We start from the raw sequence: 12,545 nt of genomic DNA on the forward strand, positions 1-12,545 counted from the left end.
AGGATTAACTGATAATGGTAGATATACAAATAAAGCAAAATAAAACGCAGCAAAGTATTTTTTTCTTTTATCGATGGTAAAGAATAGAGCCGGGGGCCATAGTTTTCACTAGAGGCTTCTCTCTCGATAGAAAGCATACGGTGGGTAAAAATTTACTGTTGGGCAATTGATTGAAAAGCGCATAGTTATGACGATATCTAAGGCAATGATCATGAATATAGGCATCACGTCCGAGACAAGTAGACCGACTCCTGCGTGCATCTTCGACTATTACTCCACCCATGAACGCTATCCAGCATGCATCTAGCGTATCAAGTTAATAAAAACTGAGTAATACTTTAAGCAAGATGACATGATATAGAGAGATAGATCCAAGCAATATGAATAAACCCCATCTTTTTGTTCTTACTCGCAACAATACAAATATGTGTCATGTCCCTTCCAGTCACATGGATTGAGCACGGCAAGATTGAACCCATCACAAAGCACCTCTCACATTGCAAGAAAAATCAATCTAGTTGGCCAAACCAAATCAATAGATCAGAGAGAAATACAAAGATATAAGAATCGTGCATAAAAGAGTTCAAAGAAGACTCAAATAATATTCATAGATAATCTGATCATAAGTGTTGGGGAACGTAGCATGCAATTTCAAAAAAAATCCTACGCTCACGCAAGATCTATCTAGGAGATGCATAGCAACGAGAAGGGAGAGTGTGTCCACGTACCCTCGAAGACCGAAAACAGAAGTGTTAGGTTAACGCGGTTGATGTAGTCGAACGTCTTCATGATCCTACCGATCCAAGTACCGAATGTACGGCACATCTGTGTTCAGCACACGTTCAGCTCGATGACGTCCCTCGAACTCTTGATCCAGCAGAGGGTCGAGGGAGAATTCTGTCAGCACGACGGTGTGGTGACGGTGTTGGTGATGTGATCCGCTCAGGGCTTCGCCTAAGCACTACGACGTTATGACCGGAGGAGTAAACTGTGGAGGGGGGCACCGCACACGGCTAAGAACAATTGATGTACTATGGGGTGCCCCCTGCCCCCGCATATAAAGGAGGGGAGGAGGAGGCCGGCGCCCTAGGGGCGCGCCAACTGTGGGGAGTCCTACTAGTTCTCCCAAGTCCTAGTAGGATTCCCCTTTCCTTTCCGGAGTAGGAAAGAGGGAAAGGGAGAGGGAGTAGAAAAGGGCAAGGGGGGAGCCGCCCCCACCCCTAGTCCAATTCAGACTCAATGGGGGGCGCCACCTCCCTTGGCGTGCCTCCTCTTCTCCCCTATGGCCCAATAAGGCTCATTACTTCCCCGAGGGGTTCCGGTAACCCCTCGGTACTCCGAAAAATATCTGAATCACTCCGAAACCATTCCGGTGTCCGAATATAACCTTCCAAAATATCAATATTTACCTCTCAAGCATTTCAAGACTCCTCGTCATGTCTGTGATCTCATCCGGTACTCCGAACAAACTTCGGTCACCAAAACACAAAACTCATAAGACAAATCGTCATCGAACGTTAAGTGTGCGGACCCTACGGGTTCGAGAACTATGTAGACATGACCGAGACACATCTCCGGTCAATAACCAATAGCAGAACCTGGATGCTCATATTGGTTCCTACATATTCTACGAAGATCTTTATCGGTCAAAGCGCATAACAACATACGTCATTCGTTTTGTCATCGCTATGTTACTTGCCCGAGATTCGATCGTCGGTATCATACCTATTTCAAACTCGTTACTGGCAAGTCTCTTTACTCGTTTCGTAATGCATCATCCGTAGCTACTAATTAGTCACATTGCTTGCAAGGCTTATAGTGATGTGCATTACCAAGAGGGCCCAGAGATACCTCTCCGATACTTGGAGTGAAAAATCCTAATCTCAATCTATGCCAACCCAACAAACACCTTTGGAAACACCTGCAGAGCATCTATATAATCACCTAGTTACGTTGTGACGTTTGATAGCACACAAGGTGTTCCTCCGGTATTCGGGAGTTGCATAATCTCATAGTCAAAGGAACATGTATAAGTCATGGAGAAAGCAATAGCAATAAAATTTAATGATCATAATGCTAAGCTAACGGATGGGTCTTGTCCGTCACATCATTCTCTAATGATGTGATCTCGTTCATCAAATAACAACACATGTCTATGGTCAGGAAACTTAACCATGTTTGATGAATGAGCTAGTCAAGTAGAGGCATACTAGGGACACTCAGTTTTGTCTATGTATTCACACATGTACTAAGTTTCCGGTTAATACACTTCTAGCATGAATAATAAACATTTATAATGATATAAGGAAATATAAATAACAACTTTATTATTGCCTCTAGGGCATATTTCCTTCAGTCGCCCACTCGCACTAGAGTTAATAATCTAGATTCCAAAGTAATGATTCTAACACCCATGGAGTCTTGGTGCTGATCATGTTTTGCTCGTGGAAGAGGCTTAGTCAATGGATCTGCAACATTCAGATCCGTACGTATTTTGCAAATCTCTATGTCTCCCTCCTTGACTTGATCGCGGATGGAATTGAAGCATCTCTTTATGTGTTTGGTTCTCTTGTGAAATCTGGATTCCTTCGTCAAGGCAATTTCTCCAGTATTGTCACAAAAGATTTTCATTGGACCCAATGCAATAGGTATTACACCTAGACTACTTCATTTGCTGCTTCCGAAGCAGCTATGTACTCCGCTTCACACGTAGATCCTGCCATGACGCTCAGCTTGGAACTGCACCAACTAAAAGCTCTACCATTCAATATAATACGTATCTGGTTTGTGACTTAGAGTCATCCGGATCAGTGCTAAAGCTTGCATCGACACAACCATTTATGACAAGCTCTTTGTCACCTCCATAAACGAGAAACATATCCTTAGTCCTTTTCGGGTATTTCAGGACCGCGGTCCAGTGATCCACTCCTGGATTACTTTGGTACCTCCCTGCTAAACTTATAGGAAGGCACACATCAGGTCTAGAATATAGCATTGCATACATGATAGAACCTATGGCTGAGGCATAGGGAATGACTTTCATTTTCTCTCTATCTTCTGCACTGGTTGGGCATTGAGTCTGATTCAACTTCAACCTTGTAACACAGGCAAGAACCCTTTCTTTGACTGATTCATTTTTAACTTCTTCAAAACTTTATCAAGGTATGTGTTTTGTGAAAGTCCAATTAAGCGTCTTGATCTATCTCTATAGATCTTGTTGCCCAATAAATAAGCAGCTTCACCAAGGTCTTTCATGAAAAATTCTTATTCAAGTATCCTTTTATGCTATCTAGAAATTATATATTATTTCCAATCAACAATATGTCATCCACATATAATATTATAAATGCTACAGAGCTCCCACTCACTTTCTTTTAAATACAGGCTTCTCCAAAAGTCTGTATAAAACCATATGCTTTGATCACACTATCAAAGCGTATATTCCAACTCCGAGAGGCTTGCAACATTCCATAAATGGATCGCTGGAGCTTGCATACTTTATTAGCACCTTTAGGATCGACAAAACCTTCTAGTTGCATCATATACAACTCTTCTTTATGAATCCATTAAGGAATGCAGTTTTGACATCCATTTCCCAAATTTCATAATCATAAAATGCGGCAATTGCTAACATGATTCAGAAAAACTTAAGCATCGCTACGGGTGAGAAGGTCTCATCGTAGTCAACTCCTTGAACTTGTCTAAAACCTTTCGCAACAAGTCGAGCTTTGTAGATAGTAACATTACCGTCAACGTCAGTCTTCTTCTTGAAGATCCATTTATTCTCTATGGCTAGCCGATCATCGGGCAAGTCAACCAAAGTCCATACTTTGTTCTCATACATGACCACTCTAAGATTTCATGGCCTCAAGCCATTTGGTGGAATCTGGGCTCATCATCGCTTCCTCATAGTTCATAGGTTCGTCATGGTCTAGTAACATGACTTCCAGAACAGGATTACCTTACCACTCTGGTGCGGACCGTACTCTGGTTGACCTATGAGGTTCGGTAGTAACTTGATCTGAAGTTTCATGATCATCATCATTAACTTCCTAATAATTGGTGTAGGCATCACTAGAACTGATTTCTATGATGAACCATTTTCCAATTCGAGAGAAGGTACAACTACCTCATCAAGTTCTACTTTCCTCCCACTCACTTCTTTCGAGAGAAACTCCTTCTCTAGAAAGGATCAATTCTTAGCAACGAATATCTTGCCTTCGGATCTGTGATAGAAGGTGTATCCAATAGTTTCCTTTGGGTATCCTATGAAGACACATTTCTCCGATTTGGGTTCGAGCTTATCAGGTTGAAGCTTTTTCACATAAGCATCGCAGCCCCAAACTTTAAGAAATGACAACTTAGGTTTCTTGCCAAACCACAGTTCATATGGTGTCATCTCAATGGATTTAGATGGTGCCCTATTTAACGTGAATGCAACCGTCTCTAAAGCATAACCCCAAACGATAGCGGTAAATCGGTCATAGACATCATAGATCGCACCATATCTAATAAAGTACGGTTACGACATTCAGACACACCATTACGCTGTGGTGTTCCACGTGGCGTGAGTTGCGAAACTATTCCACATTGTTTCAAATGAAGACGAAACTCATAACTCAAATATTCACATCCACGATCAGATCGTAGAAACTTTATTTTCTTGTTACGATGATTTTCCACTTCACTCTAAAATTCTTTGAACTTTTCAAATGTTTTAGACTTATGTTTCATCAAGTAGATATACCCATATCTGCTCAAATCATCTGTGAAGGTCAAAAAATAACGATACCCACCGCGAGTCTCAACACTCGTCGGACCGCATACATCAGTATGTATTATTTCCAATAAGTTTGTTGCTCGCTCCATTGTTCCGGAGAACGGAGTCTTAGTCATCTTGCCCATGAGGCATGGTTCGCAAGCATCAAATGATTCATAACCAAGTGATTCCAAAAGTCCATCAACATGGAGTTTCTTCATGTGTTTTACACCAATGTGAGCTAAACGCCAGTGCCATAGATAAGTTGCACTATCATTATTAACTTTGTATCCTTTGGCTTCAATATTATGAATATGTGTATCACTACTATCGAGATTCAACAAAAAATAGACCACTCATCAAGGGTGCATGACCATAAAAGATATTACTCATATAAATAGAACAACCATTATTCTCTGATTTAAATGAATAACCGTCTCGCATCAAATAAGATCCAGATATAATGTTCATGCTCAACGCTGGCACCAAAGAAAAATTATTGAGGTCTAAAACTAATCCCAAAGGTAGATGTAGAGGTAGCGTGCCGACGGTGATCACAACGACTTTGGAACCATTTCCCACGCGCATCGTCACCTCATCCTTAGCCAATCTTCGTTTAATTCGTAGCCCCTGTTTCGAGTTGCAAATATGAGCAACAGAACCACTATCAAATACCCAGGCGCTACTACGAGCATTAGTAAGGTACACATCAATAACATGTATATCAAATATACCTTTCACTTTGCCATCCTTCTTATCCGCCAAATACTTGGGGCAGTTCCGCTTCCAGTGACCAGTCCCTTTGCAGTAGAAGCACTCAATTTCAGGCTTAGGTCCAGACTTGGGCTTCTTCCCGGGAGCAGCAACTTGCTTCCCGTTCTTCTTGAAGTTCCCCTTCTTCCCTTTGCCCTTTTTCTTGAAACTACTGGTCTTGTTAACCATCAATACTTGATGCTCCTTCTTGATTTCTACCTCTGCAGCCTTTAGCATTGCGAAGAGCTCGGGAATTGTCTTTTCCATCCCTTGCATATTATAGTTCATCACAAAGCCTTTATAGCTTGGTGGCAGTGATTGAAGAACTCTGTCAATCAGGAAGATTAACTATCAACAAGATTAACTCCCAACTGAGTCAAGTGGTTATGGTACCCAGACATTCTGAGTATGTGTTCACTGACAGAACTGTTCTCCTCCATCTTGCAGCTATAGAACTTGTTGGAGATTTCATATCTCCCAACTCGGGCATTTGCTTGAAATATTAACTTCAACTCTTGGAACATCTCATATGCTCCATGACGTTCAAAACGTCCTTGAAGTCCCAATTCTAAGCCGTAAAGCATGGCACACTGAACTATCGAGTAGTCATCAGCTTTAGTCTGCCAGACGTTCATAACGTCCGGAGTTTCCTTTGCAGCGGGCCTTGCACCTAGCGGTGCTTTCAGGACGTAATTCTTTTGTGCAACAATGAGGATAATCCTCAAGTTACGAACCCAGTCCGTGTAGTTGCTACCATCATCTTTCAACTTAGCTTTCTCTAGGAATGCATTAAAATTCAAGGGAACGGTAGCACGGGCCATTGATCTACAACAACATAGATATGCAAAAACTATCAGGTACTAAGTTCATGATAAATTAAAGTTCAATTAATCATATTACTTAAGAAATCCCACTTAGATAGACATCCCTCTAGTCATCTAAATGATCATGTGATCCAGATCAACTAAACTATGTCCGATCATCACGTGAGATGGGGTAGTTTTCAATGGTGAACATCTCTATGTTGACCATATCTACTATATGATTCACGTTCGACCTTTCGGTCTCAGTGTTCCGAGGCCATATTTGCATTTTCTAGGCTTGTCAAGTTTAACCCAAGTATTCTGCACGTGCAAAACTGGCTTGCACCCGTTGTATGTGAACGTAGAGCTTATCACACTCGATCATCACGTGGTGTCTCAGCACGACGAACTATAGCAACAATGCATACTCAGGGAGAACACTTATACCTTGAAATTTAGTGAGGGATCATCTTATAATGCTACCGTCGTACTAAGCAAAATAAGATGCATAAAAGATAAACATCACATGCAATCAAAATATGTGACATGATATGGCCATCATCATCTTGTGCCTTTGGTCTCCATCCCCAAAGCATCGTCATGATCTCCATCATCATCGGCTTGACACCTTGATCTCCATCATAGCATCGTTGTCGTCTCGCCAACTATTGCTTCTATGACTATCGCGACCGCTTAGTGATAAAGTAAAGCAATTACATGGCGATTGCATTTCATATAATAAAGCGACAACCATCAGGCTCCTGCCAGTTGCCGATAACTTCTACAAAACATGATCATCTCATACAATAAATTATATCACATCATGTCTTGACCATATCACATCACAACATGCCCTGCAAAAACAAGTTAGACATCCTCTACTTTGTTGTTGCAAGTTTTACGTGGCTGCTACGGGCTTCTAGCAAGAACCGTTCTTGCCTACACATCAAAACCACAACGATTTTTCATCACGTGTGTTGTTTTAACCTTCAACAAGGACCGGCCGTAGTCAAACTCAATTCAACTAAAGTTGGAGAAACAGACACCCGCCAGCCACCTGTGTGCGAAGCACGTCGGTAGAACCGGTCTCATGAACGTGGTCATGTAATGTTGGTCTGGGCTGCTTCATCCAAAAATAACGCCGAATCAAAGTAAGACGTTGGTGGTAAGCAGTATGACTATTATCACCCACAACTCTTTGTGTTCTACTCGTGCATATCATCTACGCATAGACCTGGCTCGGATGCCACTGTTGGGGAACGTACCATGCAATTTCAAAAAAATTCCTACGCGGTTGATGCATAGAAACGAGAGGGGAGAGTGTGTCCATGTACACTCGTAGACCGAAAGCAGAAGCGTTAGGTTAACGCGGTTGATGTAGTCGAACGTCTTCACGATCCAAGTACCGAACGTACGGCACCTCCGTGTTCAGCACACGTTCAGCTCGATGACGTCCCACAAACTCTTGATCCAGCAGAGGGTCGAGGGATTGTTCCATCAGCACAACGGCATGGTGACGGTGTTGATGATGTGATCCGCGTAGGGCTTCGCCTAAGCACTACGACGCTATGACAGGAGGAGGAAACTGTGGAGGGGGGCACGGCACAAAGCTGAGAACAATTGATGTGCTATGGGGTGCCCCCTGCCCCCGTATATAAAGGAGGGGAGGAGGAGGCCGGCCCCTTAGGGGCACGCCAAGTGTGGGGAGTCCTACTAGGACTCCAAAGTCCTAGTAGGATTCCCCTTTCCTTTTCGGAGTAGGAAAGAGGGAAAGGGAGAGGGAGTAGGAAAGGGCAAGGGGGGCGCCGCCCCCTCCCCTAGTCCAATTAGGAATCCATGGGGGCGCGCGCCACCTCCGTTGCCCTGCCTCCTCTTCTCCCCTATGGCCCAATAAGGCCCATTACTTCCCAGGGGGGTTCCGGTAACCCCTCGATACTCCGAAAAATATCTGAATCACTCCGGAACCATTCCGGTGTCCGAATATAACCTTCCAATATATCAATCTTTACCTCTCGACCATTTCGAGACTCCTCGTCATGTCCGTGATCTCATCCGGGACTCCGAACAAACTTCGGTCACCAAAACACATAACTCATAATACAAATCGTCATCAAACGTTAAGCGTGCGGACCCTACGGGTTCGAGAACTATGTAGACATGACCGAGACACGTCTCCGGTCAATAACCAATAGCGGAACCTGGATGCTCATATTGGTTCCTACATATTCTACGAAGATCTTTATCGGTCAAACCGCATAACAACATACGTCATTCCCTTTGTCATCGGTATGTTACTTGCCCGAGATTCGATCGTCGGTATCAGCATACCTAGTTCAATTTTGTTACTAGCAAGTCTCTTTACTCGTTCCGTAATGCATCATCCCATAACTAACTCATTAGTCACATTGCTTGCAAGGCTTATAGTGATGTGCATTACCGAGAGGGCCCAGAGATACCTCTCCGATACTTGGAGTGACAAATCCTAATCTCGATCTATGCCAACCCAACAAACACCTTAGGAAACACCTGTAGAGCATCTTTATAATCACCCAGTTACGTTGTGATGTTTGATAGCACACAAGGTGTTCCTCCGGTATTCGGGAGTTGCATAATCTCATATTCAAAGGAATATGTATGTCATGGAGAAAGCAATAGAAATAAAGCTTAACGATCATAATGCTAAGCTAACGGATGGGTCTTGTCCATCACATCATTCTCTAATGATGTGATCCCGTTCATCAAATGACAACACATGTCTATGGTATGGAAACTTAACCATCTTTGATGAATGAGCTAGTCAAGTAGAGGCATACTAGGGACACTCAGTTTTGTCTATGTATTCACACATGTACTAAGTTTCCGGATAATACGATTCTAGCATGAATAATAAACATTTATCATGATATAAGGAAATATAAATAACAACTTTATTATTGCCTCTAGGGCATATTTCCTTCAATAGGCCCACAATTCATCGGATCCCGACGAACACACCGCGAAATAAGATTACGTCGAATAGATCTCCAACAACATCGAGGAGAACATTGTATTGAAGATCGGAGAGAGAGAAGAAGTCATCTAACTACTAGCTATGGGCTCGTAGGTCTGTGGTCAACTACTCACACATCATCGGAATGGCAGCAAGGTTGATGTAGAAGCCCTCCGTGATCGAATCCCCCTCCGGCAGAGAACTGGAAAAGGCCTTCAGATGGGATCTTGTTGGAATAAAAACTTGTGGTGGCGAAAAAAGTGTATTGTGTGGCTCTCTGGTATACGAGGAATATTTGAGAATTTATAGAAGTGGAATTAGGGTTGGAGGTGCCATAGTGGGGCCCACAAGCCTAGGGGCGCCACCCCTGGGGCGCCACCCCTGGGGCGCGCCTCCCGAGCTTGTCGCCACCTCGTGGCTCCCCTGGACTTATCCTAAAGGTTCTAGGGTCTTTTATGGTCCAGAAAAAATCTTCAAAAAGTTTCATGACATTTGGACTCGGTTTGGTATTGATTTTCTGAAAAGCCAAAAGCAAGCAAAAAAAAGGCAACTGGCATTTGGCACTAGCTTAATAGGTTAGTCCCAAAAATGATATAAAATAGCATATTAGTGCATATAAAACATCCAAGATTGATCATATAATAGCATGGAATAATCAAAAATTATAGATACGTTGGAGACGTATCACTTGCTGATTTACAATTTCCGGCGCTGCAACCCTAGCAGTGCAATAAATGTCTCAAATATATCAAGATGGTCCGAAAAATGCAGGGGCCTGACACGTGTCTTCGGCTGAGGAGGTCTAGAAGTTTGGAGGCGAATCGAGCAATAGGATCCGCACTTCCTTCACAAACCGGATACGTTCCCTCACAATACCGAGAGACTAGCTCAGAGATGGTGCGGTTTACAAGCGGCCTCAGGGGTTGTGGCGGGCTATAGGCTAGCAACTAGTAGTTGCTGCACGACGCGATGTACTAGACCAGTGCCATGATGCGGGCTGCGTCGTTGAGACCTGCGAGAGCTCATCGTGGCTGCTGCTGAAAATTAGCTCTTATACAGACGAAATAATATATTTAATTAAATTAATAAAAAGCGCCGGCATCCATCATTAGGAATATGGACTGTCACTATCGACCTTCTCCGTCCAGAACAAGTGAAGATTCATAGTAAGAGTCTATATCCTTAACAAGAGTCTAATGAAGACCGAACATTGCTTGTTCTGGACTATCCAACTATTTAAACCGGTCCTGATGGTTGTGGTTAAGTGAGGTGGGACTAAACTTAGCTCCCACATAGATGAAAAAGAGAAAATTAATAAGGCAAGTAAACAAGGCTTTGCCGAGGGCTAATTCATGAGCGATTGGCAAAGCGGCGCCACCGTCAAAGCGACGTCAACCACTGTCGGACTTGCCATGTGGCTACCCTTTCCCGTGTGGTCTCGGTTGGCTCTCGGCAAATATATCGTTTGCCGAGTGTGCTTTTTCACTTTGTATCACCAAACGATAGGGTTTACCATGCGGCAGTTGTTGCTGAGTATACCTCTCGGCTTACTTTTCTTTGCCGAGAGCCCGTGATTTGGCACTCGGCGAAGATCCTGGCACTCGGCGTATGAGGAAATTCCAGTAGTGAGTACATTAGCTGACCATAACTCCATAAGTAGCACAATTACAAGGTGAGACTAAACTTGACTCTCAAAAGAAACGAAAAAAAAATCAAACTCCCAACAGATTTGGAAACAGCAGGGAAAACCTTCTGCGGGGCAAAACCATTTCTATTACCAAATCTAAAGCTACACGGATCTAACTCCGCTGCAGTGGGATTGCACTTGGGAGTCCAACCCACATGAAAGTAACTTATTATGGAGTACAAACAATAGAATAAGTCGTTCTTAGTTTGAATTCTGCTGTATTATTAAACACGTAAAGAAATTTAGTTTGAATTATGTTTTATTATTTATACCATGAAAAAACTTTTATTAGAACTCTGTTGCATTATTGAACACATGTGATACATGCATTGTTTTACATATAGAAGTAGAAATAAGTGCAAGATCGATTGGAGAAGTGGAAGAACCTACAAACTGATCTTGGTAGTAGTAAGAGATGCTACAAGTTCATGTTTAGATCTGATGTTCTATGATGCAAGAGCCAAATTGTTCTATCTATATCATGTTTCGACGTGATGTGAAATGAATTGTTCTATGAATTAAGTTTTGTTGACAAACTTTGAAAAGCCAAATTAATATGTGGTTGTGTCTAAAATTTAATATGAACCACCTAGAACTAGATTTGGAAAATCCAAATTTGTCGTAGTGTCTAAAATTTAAAATGCATTATATTTTAAATTTTAGTGGTGTAGATAGAGCTAAGGATCACAAGCAGGTTTCATTCAAAATTTCAGTTAAACATAACAAGCAAGTTTCATTCAAATCTTAGGATTTGGACAATGTGAACGAAACTAATTCAAAAACATAAACCCTAACTAACTACTCTCCCCATCGCTCCCGCTCCCGCAGAGGTTAATGACTCTGCCGTCACCATCTTCTGCGTCGTCGTCCACATTGTCGTCGTTGTCGTTATCGTCGGTGCCGTGGAAATAGCTGAAGAATTCTTTCGCGTTCACGGTCGAATTCGCCAGTGTCTCCACCAAGTACCTCAACGCTCATCAGCCAGGTCTTCGGCCGAGTGCTTTGGTGATCGTCAGTCATGTGGCCTGATATCCGACTGATAGGACTCAGTGTTGTCTCATGCCACCTTCCTTATTCCTGGTGGGTTGTCAATAGAGCCCCTTGGCCCATTACCTTATGGGCCATATTTTATATGAGTCTAGGGCCTCCAGTGGGCCAATCGTATACTTGGGCCTACCCCGTATTTGTAACCCCGACACTTTGTCGAAGAGCACGCTGTTTCCTGGCATCCTTGAAATAGTTCAAAAAAATTCCCATGGCTTTGTATGACAAATTCAAGGCACCATGTCAAGTTGTTTTGGTTTTCGACAAATTATGCATTTTCTGAAGTTTTCTCGGACAAACACGACGAATAAATGGTCAGACGTGCCGCAACTTGCATACCATGTCGGAAATCATTCAAACCTGGCATGGGTTCCTTGTATGTCCATGTCAGACAGCTGCAAGAAGTTGGGGTCATTTATCCATAGTTCCAAAAAACATCAGTTGAGAGGAGTGTGCTAGATTAGGGCAGGCGGGTGCATCCGCGGGCATGTAGTTTTTTTTCTCTGTTAT

Source organism: Triticum aestivum, chromosome 1D, assembly GCF_018294505.1.
Source record: "Triticum aestivum cultivar Chinese Spring chromosome 1D, IWGSC CS RefSeq v2.1, whole genome shotgun sequence".
NCBI classification, from domain to species: domain Eukaryota; kingdom Viridiplantae; phylum Streptophyta; class Magnoliopsida; order Poales; family Poaceae; genus Triticum; species Triticum aestivum.